A 20,636-nucleotide genomic window follows, 5' to 3' on the forward strand; every position below is an offset into this window, starting at 1 on the left:
CAGCAAAAGCATTCAGTCCATTTGCACAAAAGGCAGAAGAAACATGGCTAAAAGTGAAGTGAAGATCTGGAGAAGTGAATCAGAACTACCTAGAAACAACATATCAAATTACTGAGATGTAAACAGGAACCTAATGCTGTGCTTGATAGACAGAAAATGCTAATTCCCATGAAAATGGAAGGAAAGTTATGGAAATCTTGCAGAACACAGGATTCCAATGACATGAAGCAGGCCAGTACATGCTACAATGCACTGAATTACTCTGGGTGAAATAAGCTGCTCTGCAGAAACTATTGGAGCACATTCAGGTTTCACAGAGGTGAATCACACAAATTATTGATTCTAAGGTTAAATCTCACCCTTTCCAGCACCTCTTCCAAGACAGCTTGACTTTCCAGAGTCAGTGGCTCCTCATGGATGACAGCTTGCTTTCCCGGGGTGCCTAGGATATAGCTGAGATGCCACAGCTCAGATCATGCACAGATTCCCCCCCTGAAGCCAAAATCCCAGCACAGCTCTCCTCCAGAGCCCCGGGAGAGAGACAGCCATGGACTCTGGGCTGCAGGGAAAAACTGCACAGACACCGAGGGCAGTGCAGGGCTGGCAGGGAGGCAGAAGCAGCATCACTCTCCAAGAAAAGTGCATTCTGCAGCCAGGTCAGTGCTTTAGGGAATTCTACTGCCAAAAAATAAGGTATCATAGCTGTGGAATTAAGAAAAAAACCCAAAAGCACTGTCCAGAGCATGAGGGTGAACATCCCCAGCAATACAGCAAAATGAATGGGAACCTCAGAAAGAAACAGAGACATTAAAACCAGTTCAGGTGAACACTGGACATTAAAACTAGTTCAGGTGTCCATCAGAACAATGCTTGCATGAAGGAACTCTGGCACAAAGCCTTGATTCACTATATAGTTACTGAACAATGCCTTAAGACCACTTTCAAGTGCTGTAAACCAACTAAACCCCAGCACACTTCCATTTCCTAGACAGATTTTAAACGGCTGAGTGAGAGCCTCAGGCACATGCTCAGGTGTCAGATTTGCCTCTGCCCACTCCAGAGACAGAGCAGATGTGGCCAGCACAGGGCAGACCTGCCCCAAGTGCTGCCTGAGCCCCTCTGGCCACGCTGCCTGCTGGAAATGCTGAGCCCAAAGGGGCTCCAGACAGGCCTGGCTGGGGCTTGGCTTGTGCACTCCTCAGAGAAAATGAGAAGGGACCCTCCTGTGCCCTGCACCTGCTGGTATTTGCTTGGCAGGAATGCAATTTCTCACACAAAAGGCAGACCTGGCTGTTTTGGTTTTTTCTTTTTCCTAGGATTTGCCTTACAGAGGTGATGCTCCTCAGAACTGAGCACTGTGATGCCAACAGCAGCAATTCAGAAAACCACTCTGGGGCAGAGCAGCAGCAAAAGCCACGTCTGCACTTCCCAGAGACAGAGCAGGAGAGGCCTCAGTGCAGTGCCTGGTGAGGGCAGTGGAGCTGGCACACAAACATTCTGTACTTACCTTTCCACAGAGTCAACAGTGAAACAGAACAAATCTCTCTTGTAGTCCAGGCTCCTCGAAGTGCACCTGTAGATGCTGCCAAGTGTCTTTGAGCAGCCAGAGCAGAATAAGGTTTCTACTAAGCTGTAAGTGAGAAATAACATTGATTCAGGAAAAAGAAAAAATAAAAGGAAGCACCTCACCCCATCCCTTTCCTTAAAAAACAAAACAAAACAAAATGCAGCTGCAGGCAGGCCTGGAGGCCCTTGGTGTATCAGGCCAGGCTTTGGTGACACATGACAGGGCACACAAAAAGTGGTCCCTGTGCCATACACCACAGCCTGTCCTGTACCTTACAGGGACACCAGAGCTGACAGCTGGAGGCACAGCTCTGTCACCCACAACCCTGCACTGCTGAAACGTCTTGGACACAATAAACTGCATTGTGGAGAGCTGCCTGGGCTCCTGCATCCCCCATTTCGGCTCTTACAGCCTCAGGTGCCCCATGCACCTCCAGGTGCCAGCCAGCACCCAAGGGAGCTGGGCCCCAAAACCGGGGGCACCAAACTGGGCCGGGCACCCCCAGCCCCTCTGGCCACGTGCTGGACCTGGGCAGTGCCAGGATCCCAGACCAGCCCCCACCGGCCAGGAAATGCCACAGCTGGATCCCAGAAAGGAGAGAGTCCTGCAACTTCAGTCCAGTAAAGGGACAGGCCACTGGGGAACGTGCCCAAGGGGCTTTTCTTTCTCCCTTTCTCTTCCTTTCTCCCTCTCTCTCCTGATTTTTTCTCTCATTCTCTCCCTCTCTCTCTCCCCCAGTTTTTGCTCTCTTTCTCTCCCTCTCTCCTGTTTTTTCCTCTTTTTTTCTCTCTCCCTCCCATTTTATTCTCTCTCCCTCTCTCTCTTTCTCTCTCCCTCCCTTTCTCTCAGGGCTGCAGCCTCCTTTAATCCCAAACTACCAAACCTTCCTGAGCCACCTGCCCCCTTTCCCCCCTCGACCTGTTCTTTTACCCCAAAATTCGGAAACTCTTGTGCAGACCCCAGAGTGCCTGGGCTGTGCAACAAACCTGCCCCAAGTCAGCAGAGACACAAACCCACCCCAAAGCTTCACACCCACAGCTTCACCCCTCAGACTGCCTGTGAACACATCAGCTTTCCTCCCAGACTCTTAGTTGCCTTTGGTTTTATTCCTTTACCACTGTACCATTTCTTTTTCACATTAAAGTGAAGCAATGAATTTCCCCATTGCCAGGGAAAGACAGCTTCAGTATTTTTATAATGCTCCTTTCTGGTTCAGTCTTGGTTTTTACATTCTGCTTGGGACTTTGCTAGATAATAAACAAAGTGGGCCTGATTCCTTGGGAAATAAAATATACAAAAGTGATTTAGTGCTGGCTTCCCAGACTTGCTCATAAGAAGTTTCCTGAAGCAAACTGGTATTTCAAAACCTGCTCCCGAAATGTATATTCATCTCTGAGATGAAAAGAAAAGATTCTGGAGCAAATAATCCACCACAAAGATGCAGCCAGGGGAATATATTTAAGGTAAAAACAATGGCTTAGCAAAACACTTCATTATAGCAGGGAGAGGGCTCAGGCTCTGAGACAAGTAAACACATGCAGTGCTCAGTCCTGAGGTGTGAGGGGCATTGAGACTAAATGTGTTTGTGCTCAAAAATGTCACAGCTCTGCTGCAGATCCCTGCGAGCCCTCACACAGCAGGAGCCTTCAGAAAAGGCAGGAGAGGCTTTTCCAGGGGAGCCTGGGGAGCTGGGCCAGGGCTGACCCCCCAGTGAACAGCCCCTTCCCTTTGCCTGCCCTGGAAATGCTCCCTGAAATGTGATTCAATATCCACTCTGCCCTCCTGATTCCATCCCAGAGCCTGACTGAGGCTCACCTGACATTTCCTGACTACCTGCAGAAGCAAAGAGCAGGAGAGAACGAGAACTGTGCTGGAAGGGAAGGGCATCTTCAGCTGGGGATTTCTGTCAGTGCTTCCTCTATTGGGCTGCCATGCAGAAAATGTTCCAGCTGTCAGTGAGGACAAACAAAACGCACTCAAAAGCACAAATGTTCTGGTTTTAGCAACAGCAAGGAGCAGCAGTGGCTGTGACAGGAGGGTTCACGAGCCATGTACAGCCACAGAGTTTATTCCATTCCAGGGATCAGAAGGGACTGAGGCCAGTGTGTCCTCAGTGACAGCAAATGCAACCAATTGTCTCATCCTAAAAACAATTCAGGGGGAAAGAGAAAATGCTGTATTGACCTCAGCTGTGTGCAGCAGAACAAAAGCAGAGCACAAATGGCTACCTGAGATCTCAGCCCTCCACTCCCAGCCCTTTAAAAATGAAAGAAGGAGCTAATTTCACCATTAGGCTTTTTGTCCTTTTATCTCATCCTTTGCCTGTCCCTCCAAAAAGGCTCCACACTCCAGTGTGTCCCACATGAGCCGTGGAAATTCTGAGGCATTATGGAAAAGTAAACTTTGCTGTAAACTTTTACATTTCTCTTGCCAGGCACTGAGCCCCAGCAGGGTCTGTGTCAGTGATGCTGCTCTTTAAAGCACCCCCCAGAACAATTCCTGCTGCTGAGGGCAGTTTTCTGAGGTGCAGTTTCAACCACACACAATCTGTGTATCCATGAACACCTCACACAGCTCCCTCCAGCACCCCCTCTCCTTTAAACATCTCCCTTCATTCCAACAACAGCAAAACATTAAGGGCTCGCAGCAATCTCAGTGACAAATCCAACACCTTTGTGCAAAAAAGACGCTTCAAAAGCAGAAATCTCACCTGGAGCAGCCACAGCAAGGGCATGAATTCTGTTCCCCACTGCTGCTTGGGGCCTGAATCCTCTCAGCTGCCCTCAATTGCCAGAGGTGATGAGCCCAGCAGCCCCAGGGACTGGCAGGGCAATGCTGCTGCATCTGGAGCTTCCAAAGGCTGCTGGGGGCAGGAAATCACCTCCAGAGCCCAGCAAACACTGCCTCACACACTGGCACATCCAGTGGGGTCCAGCAAAAACTGCCAACACAAACTGCACCTGTGCAGGCCGGGGGTGCTGGTGACCGAGCGCCTTCTGCAGGGCCAGGCTGCCCTGAGCCTTTTGGGACACCCAAAATCCCCCATGGGGCATCAGGCACAGCCTGGACCCCGAGATCCTCCAGGCCTTTTCCAGCCTGAATGATTCTGGGGCTCCAAGGGGTTCCTGGTGAGCAGGGACACAGTGCAGGTGCCCAGATGTGTGTGCTGCTGCCCCAGGGTGTCTCCAGCAGCTCTCACTCCACTCCCCAGCTTTGTGCACGTCTCTTGAGGCAGCCAAGAGCAGGGATGGGCCTGGTAACCACCAGGAGATGGAGTTTGTGGGGCAGGGGATGTGTGCAGGGCGAGGAAGCACTGCCTGTGCAGGGATGGGCCTGACACCATCAGGAAATGGAGTTTGGGGAGCAAGGGATGTGTGCAGGGCAATGAAGCACTGCCTGTGTAGGGATGGGCCTGGCACCATCAGGAAATGGAGTTTGTGGGGCAGGGGATGTGTGCAGGGCAATGAAACATTGCCTGTGCAGGGATGGGCCTGGAACCATCAGGAAATGGAGTTTGTGGGGCAGGGGATGTGTGCAGGGCAATGAAACATTGCCTGTGCAGGGATGGGCCTGGCACCACCAGGAAATGGAGTTTGGGGAGCAGGGGATGTGTGCAGGGTGAGGAAGCACTGCCTGTGCAGGGATGGGCCTGGCACCCATCAGGAAATGGAGTTTGTGAAGCAGGGGATGTGTGCAGGGCAATGAAACATTGCCTGTGCAGGGATGGGCCTGGAACCATCAGGAAATGGAGTTTGTGGGGCAGGGGATGTGTGCAGGTGATGAAGCACTGCCTGTGCAGGGATGGGCCTGGAACCACCAGGAAATGGAGTTTGGGGAGCAGGGGATGTGTGCAGGGTGAGGAAGCACTGCCTGTGCAGGGATGGGCCTGGCACCCATCAGGAAATGGAGTTTGTGGGGCAGGGGATGTGTGCAGGGCAATGAAGCACTGCCTGTGTAGGGATGGGCCTGGAACCATCAGGAAATGGAGTTTGGGGAGCAGGGGATGTGTGCAGGGCAATGAAGCGCTGCCTGTGCAGGGATGGGCCTGGAACCACCAGGAAATGGAGTTTGGGGAGCAGGGGATGTGTGCAGGGTGAGGAAGCACTGCCTGTGCAGGGATGGGCCTGGAACCTGTGAGGAAATGGAGTTTGTGGGGCAGGGGATGTGTGCAGGGCAATGAAGCGCTGCCTGCCCAGCCCTGCCTCAGGGATTTCCTCCGCTGGGCTCACCACAGCCAGCAGGGTTTGTGTGACACCCAAAACCTGTCTGCACATTTGGAAACCCCGCCCTGCCAGCAGGAACCACTCGGGGATCCCCGGGCAAACTGGCTGCCAGCAGAGCCTGTGCAGAGCTCTGTGCCTCACTGCCTCCATGTGGCACTGCAGGACAGTGCCATTCACACACACAGCCAAAACATCCCTGCGCCCCTGGGGTGGCACAGGGCCACAGGGATGCCAGAGCTGGCACAGAAATACTCTGGCTGTTCCTGTACACTCCTGGGGAGGGTGAAGGTCAGGGGTTACTGGAGCCCCTGCAAAGGTCCTGGCTGTCACCAGCTGATCTTTAAGGTCAGACCTGTCAGCCCCAGTTAGAGTTACCCAGGGTCAGCTGCCAGGAGCCCTGGAGATGTTTGGCTGGTTGTGAGGACAGAGACCTGCAGCCCTGGAGATGTTTGGTCATTTCTGAGGGGATGGGGAAAAAAAATGACCTAAAGTAACCCATGGAAAAACCAAAAAATTCTCAAATAACCTAGAGTAACCTTTGTGTCCTCAAATGACTCCTATGACCTGGAGTAACCCCAATTGTGACCTCTCATGACCCCTATGACCTGGAGTAACCTCGATTTTGACCTCAAATGACCTCCCATGACCCTGTGACCTAAAGTAACCTGAGTAGGGACCTAAATGACTTTAAATAACCTGTACTGGTTTGAAAATAATCCCAAATGTCCACTGGACTCAGGCACTGGCCCTACAGGGCTGAACAGGCCTTGCTGAGCCCCCCTTGGCTCCCCAGTTCCCAAATCATCTCCTGGGAATGGGAATCACAGACACGAGCTGAGACAAGTCTTATTTAGGGCTTTATTTTGGTTTAATTAAGGGGAGGAAAGAAACCAAAGCACTTTGCCTTTGTTGGGCTGTTCTAGAGCCAGTTCATGTTATGATGAGGAGTTGCTGATGGTGCAGGGCTGCTGTGGGGATTGGTACCTGCTGTTGTTCAGCCCCCAGCAGTCCCACAGCAGAGGCTGATCCGAGGGACCAGGCAGGGCACTCAGCTCTCTGATGGCTCCTGTCTGTGCAGCAGCAATGCCAAAAGCCCAGTGCTGTCCTTTGGGTCTCTGCAGCACTCACTGCTGAGCCGGTCTGTGCTGGGGCTGCAGAGCCTCTGGGCCAGCCACCACGGGCTGTTTGTGCCACTCCTTCCCAGGTAATTCCCTGCAGCTGCTGGGGTCCTCCTGTGAGCCCAGAAATGGAAATGGGATCCACTCCCACACCCCTTGGTGGCATCAGGGAACACCGAGGGCCAGTGTGCACCACAGCTGTCCCTCTGTGGGTCAGACATGCCAGGCCATGGACCCACACAGCCCAGGAGATCCAATTCTCCTTCTCCTCCAGCTGGCTGGCAGCAGGGCCCCTCTAATCCTGGTCAGGGTACAGCTGTCTCCTCCTGTAAATGTGCTCCTGAGAACAAGAACTGCTGCTTCAGGTGAACCAGTCGTGTTATCATTGCTATTCCAGCAGGAGCTGTGTCCACGAGGGGCTGGAGCAGCATTGATGAGCTTCTGGTGGTGGGAGTTCCTCTTCTCAGTTCAGCTCCCCAGGCTGCTGAGGAGGAGGGGGGTTCCCATCCCATGCTCCTGAAAGAGAAAACAGAAATCACCTCGTGGAGTGCATCCTCTCTGCCTGGCTGGGGGACACCTGCTCCTAATGCAGAGACTTGCTGGTTCTGCTGAGATGTGGTAAATCCCTTCCTGAAGTGGCAAATTCATTCCTCAAGTGCTAAATCCCTTCCTGGAGCTCCTCTCTGTTTCTGGTGGCCCTCTTCCATTTTCTCTTCCAAGCTCCAGCTATGCTCAGCCAGCTTTGTTTCCATGGATGAGAGATGGGTGCATAACAGGGCAGTGTCCTTGTAAATTATTAATTTGTTGACCAGTGCTCCCGCCTTGTCCTCTCCTTCCCCCTGCAGCATCTCCAGGTAACAGGAGGATCTCTGGTCCAAGCTGTGCAAATCCCATCCACATCTGCAGCGTGCACTGGACACCCTTGGGGCTCTTAGGGAAGAACAACCTCCTTGTTCCATTGTGCTCCCTCTACCCTGGTGCACCTGGAGGTTTTCTTTACAAAGCTCTCGTCCCTTACACTCACCAGCAGTCACTGCCAGGGCCTGAGAGTTCCCTGGCTTCTTCTGATCCCTTGGTTCATGGCCACATGCCAGGAGAGGGATCCCGGCTGCCTGTCCCGAGTGCTGTCACTGGCCAGGGTGGCCTCGTTGGTCTGGGGGCCTCGCAGCCCGTCCAGGGACAGAGAGACAGGGATGAGCTCTGGCTCTTCTGCTGGGTGTGGGGCTCCAGCCACCTCCTCAGCAGTCTCTGTTTGGATGCATTTGCTCTGGGATTCCTTCTTCTGAACGGGGGCAGCTGCTGCTGGCTTGGGCTGCCCTGGCTGGGTGACGGTCTGTGTGGAAGCACTGGCTGCCCTCTGGGTTCCTCTTCTCTCCATGGCAGGCTGTGCAGACGTGGTGGCTGCTGATTCTGTCCTTCCCTCCTCCTCCTCATCCTCCTCAGGATGCTGCTGTACCACACGGGGTGTTTCTCTGTCTCTAAGCATGGTGCGGAGGGAGTACAGGGTGTAGAGGGCGCAGGCTACAGAGAGAAGACAAAGCAGAACTAACACCAAGACGATGATGCCATCTTTGACACCCAGAGGGAACTCAAAGTTTTCAAAAACTGCTCTGTCAAGTCTGAAAGTCAGGGAGAAACCACTCTCTGCTCTTTCCCCCAAGGGCTGGCTGTGATTGTTGAGGAGGATGCAGATGCAGCAGCCCTGACCAGGACAAGTGAACAAAAGTGAATTTCTGTTCCAAGTTATGTTCACTTCCCCAGAGGTTATCATGCAATAGATACAATAAATCAACAAACCAATTTCCATAGCATTCCCTGAGCTCAGGAGGAGCACTACAGCAGACAGGCAGCTCCCCATGTGTGGAAACAGACAGAGAGCAAGGTGTAAGAGCTGTGTAAGCACGGCGAGCACCACGGTGAACAGGAGGTTTCTGTGACACAAAATTGCAATTCTGACTTCTCTCAGGACTGGCTCCACGTAGGGCGCCAAAATGTGCACCACAGTTTGACAGCAAACCAGTGGGAGATCCTCAGTCAGAACTACAATTTAATAGGAGAAATAAAATAAAGGCAGAAAGCACCAGCTTCGAGTGGCAGAGACAGAATACAACCTGGCACGCCGGTGGTCTGACCAAAGGCTGGCTGAGGCTCTCTGGGAGGGATGGACGTGGTTCTGTCGGAGCTGTGATCCTGCAGAAGGGCCTGATCCTCCTCTGAAGGTCCCCTGGTGATCCTGGACCTCTTCTCCTCTGGGAACTCCACAGGCGAAAGGTTCCTGGCACTCCAAGTCCTGGCTTATATGCAGGTGGGACTGCTTGGCTCCTCCCCCTGGGCGGGGCATCTCGCCATGGGGTGACGTCACTTAGGAGCCATCCAGAGAGATTTTTGGGGGCCACCTGCACGGAAATATCCCGTGGACAGAGTTACTGGCGCTGAGTCATGGAGGAGAGAAAGAACACTGTCCCAGCTGTTTGAACAGCTCACGGAGATGGGGATGCATACTTTCATTTTCCATTCTCACCTAAGACATAACCACACCCAGGGACTGCAGTGACATCAGGAAACCACAAATGACATCATGAAACCCAAAAGGACCTCGGGAAACCCCTGTGACCTCGGGAAACCCCTGTGACCTCAGGAAACCCCTGTCACCTCAAGAAACCCCTGTCACCTCAGGAAACCCCTGTCACCTCAAGCAGCCCCCGGGATTCTGCACCCTCAGCTCCCAGGGAGGAGCAGCCTGCAGCAGCCCAGGCACCAGAAGCAGGCCCCAGATCCAGGCTGGCAGGGGCAGGGGTGCCAGGCAGGCTCTCCCACTGCTTCCCTCCCTGCCTGGTCCCTCCATCCATCGCTTCTTCTCCAGGAGCTGGCTCCTCAGCAGCAGGATCTGAGCCAGCCACGGAACTCACCTGGCTCGTGGCAGCCCCTCAGTTCTGCTGCACACAGTCAGTACCCAGAGTCCCAAACCGGGTTAAAAAAAAACGAAAGTAATTCATATTGTTCCACAGAGAAAAAGTGTAAAACATCTCAGTGGACACGAGACTGCTCATGTCTCAATTCTTCCTGGCCTCTCCCAGCCCTGTACAAGGTGTTTGAAGGGAATGGCAGCTGTGGATATAACACACAGAGTGCTCATTCCCATCCACACCCATTCACCAATAGTGCTTGAATCAAATGCACCTGCTCATCTTCCCCACCTCACTAAAGAACATCTGAACAACTGTTCCCCCTTTGGCACAAAATTCCCATCAGACAGAGAAGTTCCTGTGCCTGCCAGGAACACTTCTTGGCCCAGCAAGGGCTGCAGTGTGGTGAGCCCGGGTACAAGGGCAGATCCTGACACCCTGAACAATCCATTTCTAATGGTCTTTTTTACAAAAGGCACATTTACTCCTTCCCAGTCACTGTCCTGGTGGCTGCCCCCTTCCCTTTGCTCCTGGGGCTCCCTGTGCTTTTTCCCATGTAAAAACCTGTGGGGGGTAAAAACTGCACCATTATCCTTGCCTGTACCCTCACCTTTTCATACATCCTTCCACGCCTTTCACAAACCTGGGATCCCTTTCTAAACAATTCCTGGCAGACTCAGCCACCTCTCCATCCCCTGCACGTGGGCTGTCACCCTCCCACAGCCACCAAACTCTCTGCAAACTCACTCACCTTCTCGAGGACCCCCAAAAATCCCTTTGTGTACCAGGCCAGGCCTTGGTGACACATTGTCTCTTACAGGGTACACAAAAAGTGGCCACTGTGCCATACAGGGCACACCATGGACAATGCCCCGCAGCCCTGGAGATGTTTGGTTGGTTCTTTGTGAGGGGATGGACAATGCCCTGCAGCCCTGGAGATGTTTGGTTGGTTCTTTGTGAGGGGATGGACAATGCCCTGCAGGCCTGGAGATGTTTGGTTGGTGGTTTGGGTGGACAATGCAGCCCATGCCCTAAACCCCTTCCCAGATTTCACAATCTCCTGTCACTGGTGGATCAAGTGCTAACCATGGAGCTCTCCCAAGGGTTAGCAGGAAATACCCAAGCACAGATTACTCACTGTGTATTTTACTGCCCTAACAAGTGACTGAAAATCCACCCCTCCCTTTAAGGTACATTTGGGAGCTTTTACAATTGTGTGATTCTTTTGTTTTATGGAATTCTTTTGTGTAATTCTTTTTGGGTTTCTTTTGTTTGTTTTTCTTTTACTCCCTTTCAACACCTTCCCTGCAATCTGGTGTTTCTAATTTGTCTCTGAGGTTTGAGCCCCTGTGGAACAGGAGAAGGAGAGCTGAAAAGATCTCTTTAATGGGGTTTGATGCTGCCATGTTTCCCTACATAATTCATGTGGTGGCAAATGTATTTCCTAGAACTTCAGTGAGAAAACCTTGGTTAGTGTCAACAGTGACACTCCCAGGATGAGCACCAACATTCCAGAGTAAGAGAAGGAAGTACAGAAAAAGAAATGCCCAGGGGCTGGTTCTAGTGACCCTCTGTGTTCCATTTTATCTTTTCATCTTTTTTCTTTTTATCTTTTTCTATCTGCTTTGGCAGCATGTCCCCAAGGGACAGCCCATCCTAAATACCTGCCCTGCAACAACACAACAATTCTCTCTTTCCCTACACACACTCACACCTGACTGACAACAACATTCTCTGACAATATTCAGGCCTTGCTTTGTGCTTTTCACAGGATCCTTTCACTGATGTAATTAATTCTCTTCATCTGGCCAAAGATTGCATTTTTTATCTTCCCGAGCATTAACTTATCTATTAATATGTAAATGAGCAGTTTGTGGTTTTCTTGGAGCAGAAGAACTGGGCTTTTTAAACATTTTAATGCTAATTTCACCATGGTGGTCCCTTTCTGTGCTTCAAAAGTGTAAGTTTTGCTTACATTTCACTCCAGAAAGCCAAAATGAAAATCAGATTCCATTACAGCAGGGAGCACTGGCACTGGGCAGCCTCGTCCTGCCAGTGCCAGCAGGGAGCTGCTGGAGAACCAACAATAAATGTGCTGGAAGTGGGTGAATTTGGGGAGGTAGACCCTGAACTCTGTTAGGGAAAGGACAGTGTGTGGGGTGGGAGTCAGAACGATCCAGCAAACAGTCACAGAATCACAAATCCCAGCCCTGGAAATGTCCAAGGCCAGGCTGGATGAGGTTTGGGGCAACCTGGGCTAGTGGAAGGTGTCCCTGCAAAGAACACACTTTTACACCTAAATTTCACTCCTACTTTGCCACTTGCACTCCAGGAAATACAAAGGGTAGATCCTTCTGTGTGTAAAACAAATAATAAAAAAAAAATTCCAAACAAATAAAAAATAGTTTCCCCATGTTTTAAGAGTCCTAGATAATCTAAACTCATTGTTGTGACTTTAGGAGCAGAAGAGTCTGGCCCACCAGGAGAGTTATAATTTAACAAGTTTAATTTCATCCACAGACACATCCAGCTTTGTTTGTCCTTCACCTCTTAGCCTGGAGGGGGACTGGGGCAGGATAACTCAAATTCTGCAGTTATTGTAAGAGAAACCACAGCTTTCAGTCCTGGATTAATAAACCACATCGCTGAGAGGAGAGTGATTAAACCCACTTCTTCCTTCTGCCCTGGGTATCTTCTCCTGGCAAGATGAGAAGCCTCAGCTTCTCCATGTTTTACTCCTTTGGAATGTGATTTGAAGAATTGTTTACCCAGCATGGGAATTGGCTTTTATTAATAGTCAATCCCAGTCCAGCTGTGTCAGATTCTCTGAGTCTGTCACGGGTTTGTATTATTCATTCTTGTCCAGCCTTCTGATGTCTCCTTTCTCTTTCTTTAGTATAGTTTTACTGTATAATTTTCTTTTAATATAATATCATACTATAATAAATCAGCCTTCTGAGAGCTTAAGAGTCAAAATTCATCTCTCACCTCATCCTGGGGACCCTCACAACACCCCAACACCTGGGCTGTCCTGTACACTTTGATTTCTGGAGCTGTGCTCTTTTCACTGGCATTTCCCCAGCTGTCTTCTCCTTTATTTTCCTCTCCCCATCTGCTTTCCTCTGCCTTTCTTTCAGCCCTTTTCCAAATTCTGTTCTCCCAGGGTGATTCTGGTTTTCCTGTGAAGCCAGGTTGCCATTTGGCTCCTGCAGCTGCAGCAGGATGCACTCTGCTATTCCTTGGGTGCCCTGGAGAGCAGGATGGGGAGCTACACACATTCCTCAAGTGTCCCAGGATAAAAACAATTTGCTTTTCACACAGTTGCCTTAAAAAATCGTAACTCACCAGGACAGGGGAACACAAACAAATGCATTTATTTGTGGCATAAAGGGGACAACAGGGAGGGACAGGATGGAAAAAAAAATAATAAAAGTAGATTTAGAATGGATACTAAGGAATGAATACTAAGGAAGGAAGGACACTAAGGGTGCCCAGAGCAGCTGTGGCTGCCCCTGGATCCCTGGCAGTGCCCAAGGCCAGGTTTGGTGGGGCTGGGAGCAGCCTGGGACAATGGGAGGTGTCCCTGCCCGTGTGTGGATGATCTTCAAGGTCTCTCCCAGCCCAAAGCCTGCTGTGGTTTTATGAGAGATCACTGGGCTGAAAGCTGCTGCTGGAGCTAAGCCCCTAAACAAAGGCAGAGTCAGTTTTCAGCCAGGTCAGCTGTACAAGGAGGCTCCCCTGTGCTTACACAAACACCAGCACGGAGTGAAAACACCTCATTCAGCAGCAGCTGCTGGCTGGGAGAGCATCCAGAGCATCCTGCTGCACAGGCACCTCCAATTCCTGCAGCTGGGCATTCAGCACTGCAGAGATGGACACATGGAACGTGTCCACGGAGTGCCTCACTTGGGAGGTTCTGGCATTAAACTGAGTGAAAAAGCAGGAGTGTTGGCAAATTAAATTAAATTTTAAAAAAATAATTATATTTTAAAAATTAAAATTAAAACTAAAATTGAAATTAAATAAATTAAAGTGAAAATTAAATCAAATTAAATATAGGGGGTTCTGAAGGCTGGGAATCAGAGTCTGGGACCTGAACCAAACTCGCTGACACCAAAGCGTGTAGAATTCTTTGCCACCACCATGAAATTTTTCAAATTGGCTTAAAATCATATTTTAAACTCAAATGACTGACTTGGAGTTTTTGTATGTGTTCTGGATCCCAAAGTCCTTAGGTTCTTCTTCATGAATTTTGCATTAAATCATAAAAGCTGGAGTTATGTTTTAAGTTAGGAAGAACTTCAAAAGTTTGGATTCTTCCTTAATCCATTGACTCAAAGGATTTTAAGAACATCAAACACAGCTACACTTCCAACTAAATCCTAATAGCTGGCGTAATAAATTCATATATATATATGTATATGTATGCATGTATATTTGCATATAGGCACATAACTGGAATAAAAACCCTTATTCCCTTCCTTAAAGGAATTCCTGAGCCTGAATTCCTGTAGGCCATGGATGTCACCTCTGGCATAAACAACCCATGAATGTTTGCAACGCTTTGATCAGCTCTTGATCTCTTTGTTTATTTCTCCCAGGGCTCATCTGGGGTGGTTTTTGCCATTTTGTCTGGCACTGCTCGTGTCCAGCCAAGGGAGCAGAGGTTTAGCATTGGTTCCTGCTGCTCTGGAGCTCCAGGGCTCTGCTGCCTGCCCAGGGAGCAGAGGTGATTTCCCCAGGCCTTGCTCCTGGCTCTGGGGCTGCCACCAGGGTTTTTTCCCCACTGCTAATTGGGATGGGATGCCCCAGCCTGAGCCCGGGGCTGCTCTGAGGAGCTGCTGGCTCTGCACCTCGGTCCCTGCCCAGCTCTGCAATAGAAATTCTCAGTCTAAGCCCTACTTTAAGCTAATTTCCCCCGGGAACTGAAAACTCTGCAGCTCTGCTACCAAAAGGTGAAATATTGGGGAGGAATTAGGAGGCAGAAGGGCCTCCTAAAGCTCAGAGGAACGAGAGCTGCACTTGACAATTTTCCCTGTTCCAGTGCTTGTTAAGGATGGTATTTTTAGAGCTGGGAACACATCCCTGCTCCAAAGTTGTCCCATTTCCTCAGCTGCAGCTGTTTCCTTATGCTCTGCTTGTGCATGGCAGGACAGCCAGAGCTCCTAGCAAGTTTAATTCTCCGTGAAAATGTTTGGCTGAAATTTGTGTCCAGGGCCCTGTCAGCAGCACGACGGCAACAAAACCCAGTTCTGCCTTAGTGACCTCCAAAAATTCCTGCAGCACAGAGAGCTCTGTTTTCTCTGTGAGCCCTTCCCTGTGCCCAAAGAATGAGGATGTTGGCATGAAATAAATAAATCTCCAGCCACAACAGGTTATTACCCAAGCCTGAGTGGGAGCTGGATGCTGTCTCTGGCCTGGCACTCGGCTTCCTCCATGAAAACCTGCTTTTCCTTCCCACTGGTGGACATAAAAAGGCACCCTATTTGTGGTGGAACAACAATTTGTCACCAAAGGATCTCGAGTTTTCAGCCACGCCAAAAGGACGTGGAGAGCCAAAAAGGGGAACAAAAGGGGTTTGAGAGAGGATTCCAGAGGTGCAAGGGACACTCAGGAGCTGGATCTGCCAGACATCACTGCCCTTGGGGCTCAGAGCCTGGCTGGGCTCCCCAGCTCTGGGAATCTGGGGGTTTGGGACACCCCATCCCTGTTCCCTGGCTCCCAGGGCAGTGCAGACCTTGGGCTTTGGGAATTTGGGGGTTTGGAACACCCCATCCCTGTTCCCCAGCTCCAGGGCTGAGCAGAGGGAAGCTCAGCTCTCTGGAGCTGGGCTGGCAGGACAGGGTCACTGGGTAGGTCCTGCCAAGCTCACACTCATTTGTCAGGTGTGTGCCAGCACCTCTGCTGAGGATGAGACGTCCTCCTTTCCCATGAAAGCCAACTCCCGATCTGCAGTTCTGAGCGGGGATAATTGCTTCAGCAGCATTCCAAACCGGGCTGCAGTTATGGGGCGGGCACGCGTTAACAGCAGTGATTTAATTTGTGTGCCCATTTGTAACACAAGGAGAGAGCCTTTCAGGCATCACTGTAAGTGATATTTTTGCCCCTGATACATACTGGAGGCCACATTCACAAGAAATACTTGCATGAATAAAAGATGAGAGCGCCGGCTCCTCTGCCTCGCCAAACAAAGAAAACAAACATTGCCTTGGGGACACCGAGTACAAACAGATGCACGGAGGCTTGCCTTACCTGGGGAGGGGAGAGGAGCTGCCTGAAACAAACATTTAATTTGGGCAGAACTGCCAGAATTCTGACACTAAGTGGTCTTGAACATCAGCTAATCAAAATAGCTGCTAACCAGCTCGGGAGAGGAACGTGTAATTAGCAGCATAATGAAATTTGCACTCTAGGTTTCCGCCTCCTCTCTCCTTCGGAGGAATAAAGGCCTCCAGTGGTCAGTAACATCTGGTTTTTTTAAGAGATGGGAGTTCTCAAAGGTGCTGGAGTCACTTGTACAGAGAATCACAGTGATGGATGTGCTTCTGTCCCCCAGAAACAAAAGCAGTGCCTGCTTCCCACAGACCACAGCTGGAAATGCTCTGGCTCAATTCCCCCGAGTATGGGGCTCGAGCCCACTGGGGTTTTGTGGTTTCTGACCTATATGCAGGTTTTCTCTTCCCAAAACAAGTTCTCAGGTAGTTTTTTGTGAATGTGATATAACTGCCCTGATGTCACACTAATATTGGGATAACTCCCCTGATATCACACTGATATTAATCTAACTCCCTGATATCACACTGATATTAATCTAACTCCCTGATATCACACTGATATTGGGATAACTCCCCTGATATCACATTGATATTAATCTGATATAACTGCCCTGATACCAATCTGATATAACTCCCTGATGTCACACTGATATTGGAATAACTCCCTTAATATGACACTGATATTAATCTCCTATAACTCCCTGATATCACACTGATATTAATCTGATATAACTGCCCTGATATCACATGATATTAATCTAACTCCCTGATATCACATGATATTAATCTGATATCACACTGTTACTGGGATAACTCCCTGCACTCTGAGCTGCCTCCTTTGCCCAACACCTGCTCCTCCTGGGCTCAGTGGCAGTTTCAGAGAAGAAGAGCTGTTGCCTGGGTCTCACCTGGCTGCTGGAGGGCCCCCTTTGGAGGTTCTGGATGGAGACCTCAGCTCCAAGGCAGGAAAATGGCCAGTGCATCAATGACTGGCCACGTTCCCCACTCCAGAGCCTGGAGCAACGAGTCATTAACCCAAGCGTGTAATCAACTTGGACCAGGGACACACTGCATTGACACTGGTTATGGAATGAAAACCCCAAACAACACCAGCCAAGGAACAAAAATCTCCCAAATAAATGAAATAAAGCAGGATGCAGCCCACTTCACCCCAAGGACCCCCAGTGCTCTGCCAGTGACCCACAGGCAGCCCTGGTGGCAGAAAAAAATCAGATGAGTGCAGAAATAAATCAGATGAGTGCAGCATCCCCCTGGCACAGGGCACCTGCTCTGCACTGTGAGGAGAGCCAGGAATAACCATTTTGACTGGAGCATGCATGGAAAACTCTGCATTCTGAGCAGGAGCCTTGGATCTCCTGTTTCCAGGGAAGCACGGAGGGAGAACATCTCCCCTCAGGTGGGAGGTGCAGCTCTGCATCTGCAGGGAGAGCACAATGGGGCAGAGTCCCTTGTTCTGGGTTCCTTGTCCTAACTGGCCTCTGAGGATGGACCTCAATTGATAATTCCCTACTTTTCCCCCACTGGGAGTCCCATGTTGTACCATCCAGCACTGCCCTAGTGAGTGCACGAAGCAGATTTTGGAAAACCTGGCAAAGGGAACTTTTGAAAAGCTCAGGAGAGGGTGTGATGGACGAGAACACCCAGAGATACCCAAAGTGGGTGAGCATTTGTGTTTGTGCTGCATTCCAGGGGAACTGGACACAACAGCTATGGAAGGAAAAGGGTAAGTGTGGCTTGGAAATGCAGCCAGCTTTCCAAAGAAATCCTGAGAATTGTCTGGGAGGCCACCCTGGAACACGCAGGGGGATGCCTGAGGCTCCCCCTCTGCCCTGGCATCTGTGTTCAGAACAAGCTTGGGCCAGGGGGACAGGAGGTGGCCAAAGCCTCCCCAAAAGGGAATTTTCTTCCCCAGGAATGGCCTTTCTTTGCCTTGTAGCCCTTTAAACCTGGGAGCACTCAGCAGAACTGGCCCAAATGTCCCCACCTGTCCCTGGAATTACTGGGGAGGTGAGCTGCTCTCTCTCACAAGTGCTGCCCCAAACCCTCACCACACAATGCTCACCCTTCTCTTTTTGGCCAAGGCCAGAGTAAAAGCCCTGTAATCTCTGTGTCAGCACCCAGAGCACTGAGCACACACCACTGAAATTGCATCACACAGAGGGAGCAACAACTGCTGCTGCTGGAGGGAAGCAGGAATTTATGGGAATTGTTCTGATATTACCCATGTAATTACTGTATACCAGCTCTTTTTCATTATTATTATTTACATAGTCATATTATATGCAAAACGAGTGAGGAAGAGTAAAAATAAATTTGGACATGAAGTCTGTCAAAACCACAGTCTGATTCTCAGAAAATGCCTGCAAAGCATCTCTAGTGGATGGAACAACAGAGCCCTGCCAAAGACAGAGATGTTTTTATTTGCCACAGACAGATGATGACAATTATTAGTGCATTGTACCCTGCCCCCTTGCAGAAAGCAGCAGTGCCAGACACCCTGGTGGCCAAACCCCAGGAATCAATAATTACATGGCAGACAATGATCCCATCACACCTTTACTGGGGCTGGCCATTGTGCAAGTCACATTTGCCCAACTGCCAGAGCAGAAACCAAAGAGGGAAAGAGGGTCCCTGGCAGATCTGATCTGGACACGTCAAGACACAAAGAACAAAAGCATATTTAGGAAACAACTGTTTAGAACCCGATCAGCAATCACTTTTTGGGTGCAGTGATTTGTTTGTTACCAGAAAAACAACACCAGCCTAAATCAAACGCTCTTGAGAAGCAAATCACACCAATCAAGGGTTTGTCCATGTGAGAACGAAAATGTGAAAAATTAACTCCCTCAATTTAGCCTCAAGGGAGCTTTCACCCAAAGGTGAGAAGAGAGAGTCTCAGCTTGTAAATGTATGAATAATTCCATGGCTCCTGCTGATTTGGAGTGGGAGGTGCTGGATCACAACAGTGCTGGGTGGCAAAGTGACACACACAAATGAGGAAGGGACTGCTGTCACCCCAGCTGTAAGGAATGCAAGTGGCAAATTACTGCTTATATCCAATTTAGGTGAAGTACATTTGCTAAAAACCACTTAAAACTGGATAAAAACCAGAAACAGAGAAAGACTTTGGGAATGGGAAACCAGCAATCACAGGGATGGATTTACATTTCACAGTGAGCCTAATCATGGCCATAGACCCATCAGAAGGAAAATCCAAACTCCTACTCAAACAAAAATGGTTGTGGAGGGTCTCACAAAGCCTTGGGCCTGGTCAGTGTGGGGAAGGGAAGGCTGGGAGGGGATCCATCAATCCTCACAAATACCCCACCAACCCTCACAAATATCCCCAAGGGCTGTCACAGGATGGTGCCACACTCTGCTCAGTGGTGCCAGTGACAGGGTGAGGAGCAGTGGCCATGAAGTGAAACACAACGAGTTCCACCTCAGCCTGAGGAAGAACTTGTGTCCATGGAGGGGGCAGAGCCCTGGGACAGCTGCCCAGGGAGGGCCTGGAGTCTCCATCGCTGGAGACATCCCAAAAATCCCCAATTCCTGTGTCACCTGCTCTGGGACCTGGGTGATGTCCAGAGGTGCCTTCCAAGCCCACCATGCCAGGATTCTGGGATAAGGGATGTGCCAAAGGCCCTACAAGTGCAGCACCTCTGAAGTGTTTGGATGTACAACCAGCAATTACTGACTTCAGGGAGGGGGCAGTGCCCATAAACCTGGCAAGGGAAACTGGGTGGATTTTATGCAAACATTGCAACCCCTGAAGTCGAATGTTTGATGCTCATTTCCAAAAGGTCACATCCCTCAGTGGAGGGACACCCTGCACTGGAATGGGGCAAACAGCCCTAACAGGCATGGAAATCAATCCAATTTCACTGCTCTGGGGTCAGAGGCTGGGGGCTCCTGTGCTGAGGGGAATGGCACCAGTGCCATGAGCCTGGCAGCCAATTCCAGCCAAGGAGAGGTGCCTGGCACCTGAGAGCTGGGCTGGTGAGACACAGGGACAGTTCCTGCTCTGGCAGAGTGGCCTTCAGCATCACCTAACTCCCTCCAGCATCACCTAACTCCCTCCAGCATCACCTAACTCCCTCCAGCATCACCTAACTCCCTTCAGCATCACCTAACTCCCTCCAGCATCACCTAACTCCTTTCAGCATCACCTCCTGACTCCCTCCAGCATCCCTCCTGACTCCCTCACCTGCCTGTCCAGAGACACAGGGGAACACAAGAGCACGTGAACTGCTCCAGTTGCCTTTCTCTGGAAATAAAAAATCCAAAAAAAGCTTCTCTTGCTTTTTGTTGCAAAGCAAAGCAGTGATTTATTTGAAATGCCTGTGATTTTATCTCCCCTGTTTCTGGGAGAACAGAGGCACAGGCAGCTGCGTGCCTCAGCAGAGGATGCTGTGAGATGCCCAGAAAGGGAATCAGGCTGGTGCTGTGTGTCTGCAGAGGCAGATGGGGTCTGGGCTGGCCCGGGGGGCACAGCAGCTGTAACAAACAGTGCTGGGGTCAGCTCC

General features: G+C 50.4%; 1 long non-coding RNA gene across 1 annotated transcript in view; it reads right to left on the reverse strand.

Moving 5' to 3' along the window:
- Nucleotides 1-6,634: 6,634 nt before the first annotated feature.
- Nucleotides 6,635-20,636, reverse strand: part of LOC129117577 (uncharacterized) — a 444,593-nt gene continuing 430,591 nt past the window's right edge. The window contains exon 4 of the long non-coding RNA XR_013181105.1: nucleotides 6,635-7,424. This is a non-coding gene — a long non-coding RNA (uncharacterized LOC129117577). The remainder of the gene's footprint in view (nucleotides 7,425-20,636) is intronic.

This window comes from Agelaius phoeniceus, chromosome 2, assembly GCF_051311805.1.
Source record: "Agelaius phoeniceus isolate bAgePho1 chromosome 2, bAgePho1.hap1, whole genome shotgun sequence".
In the NCBI taxonomy this organism is placed as follows: domain Eukaryota; kingdom Metazoa; phylum Chordata; class Aves; order Passeriformes; family Icteridae; genus Agelaius; species Agelaius phoeniceus.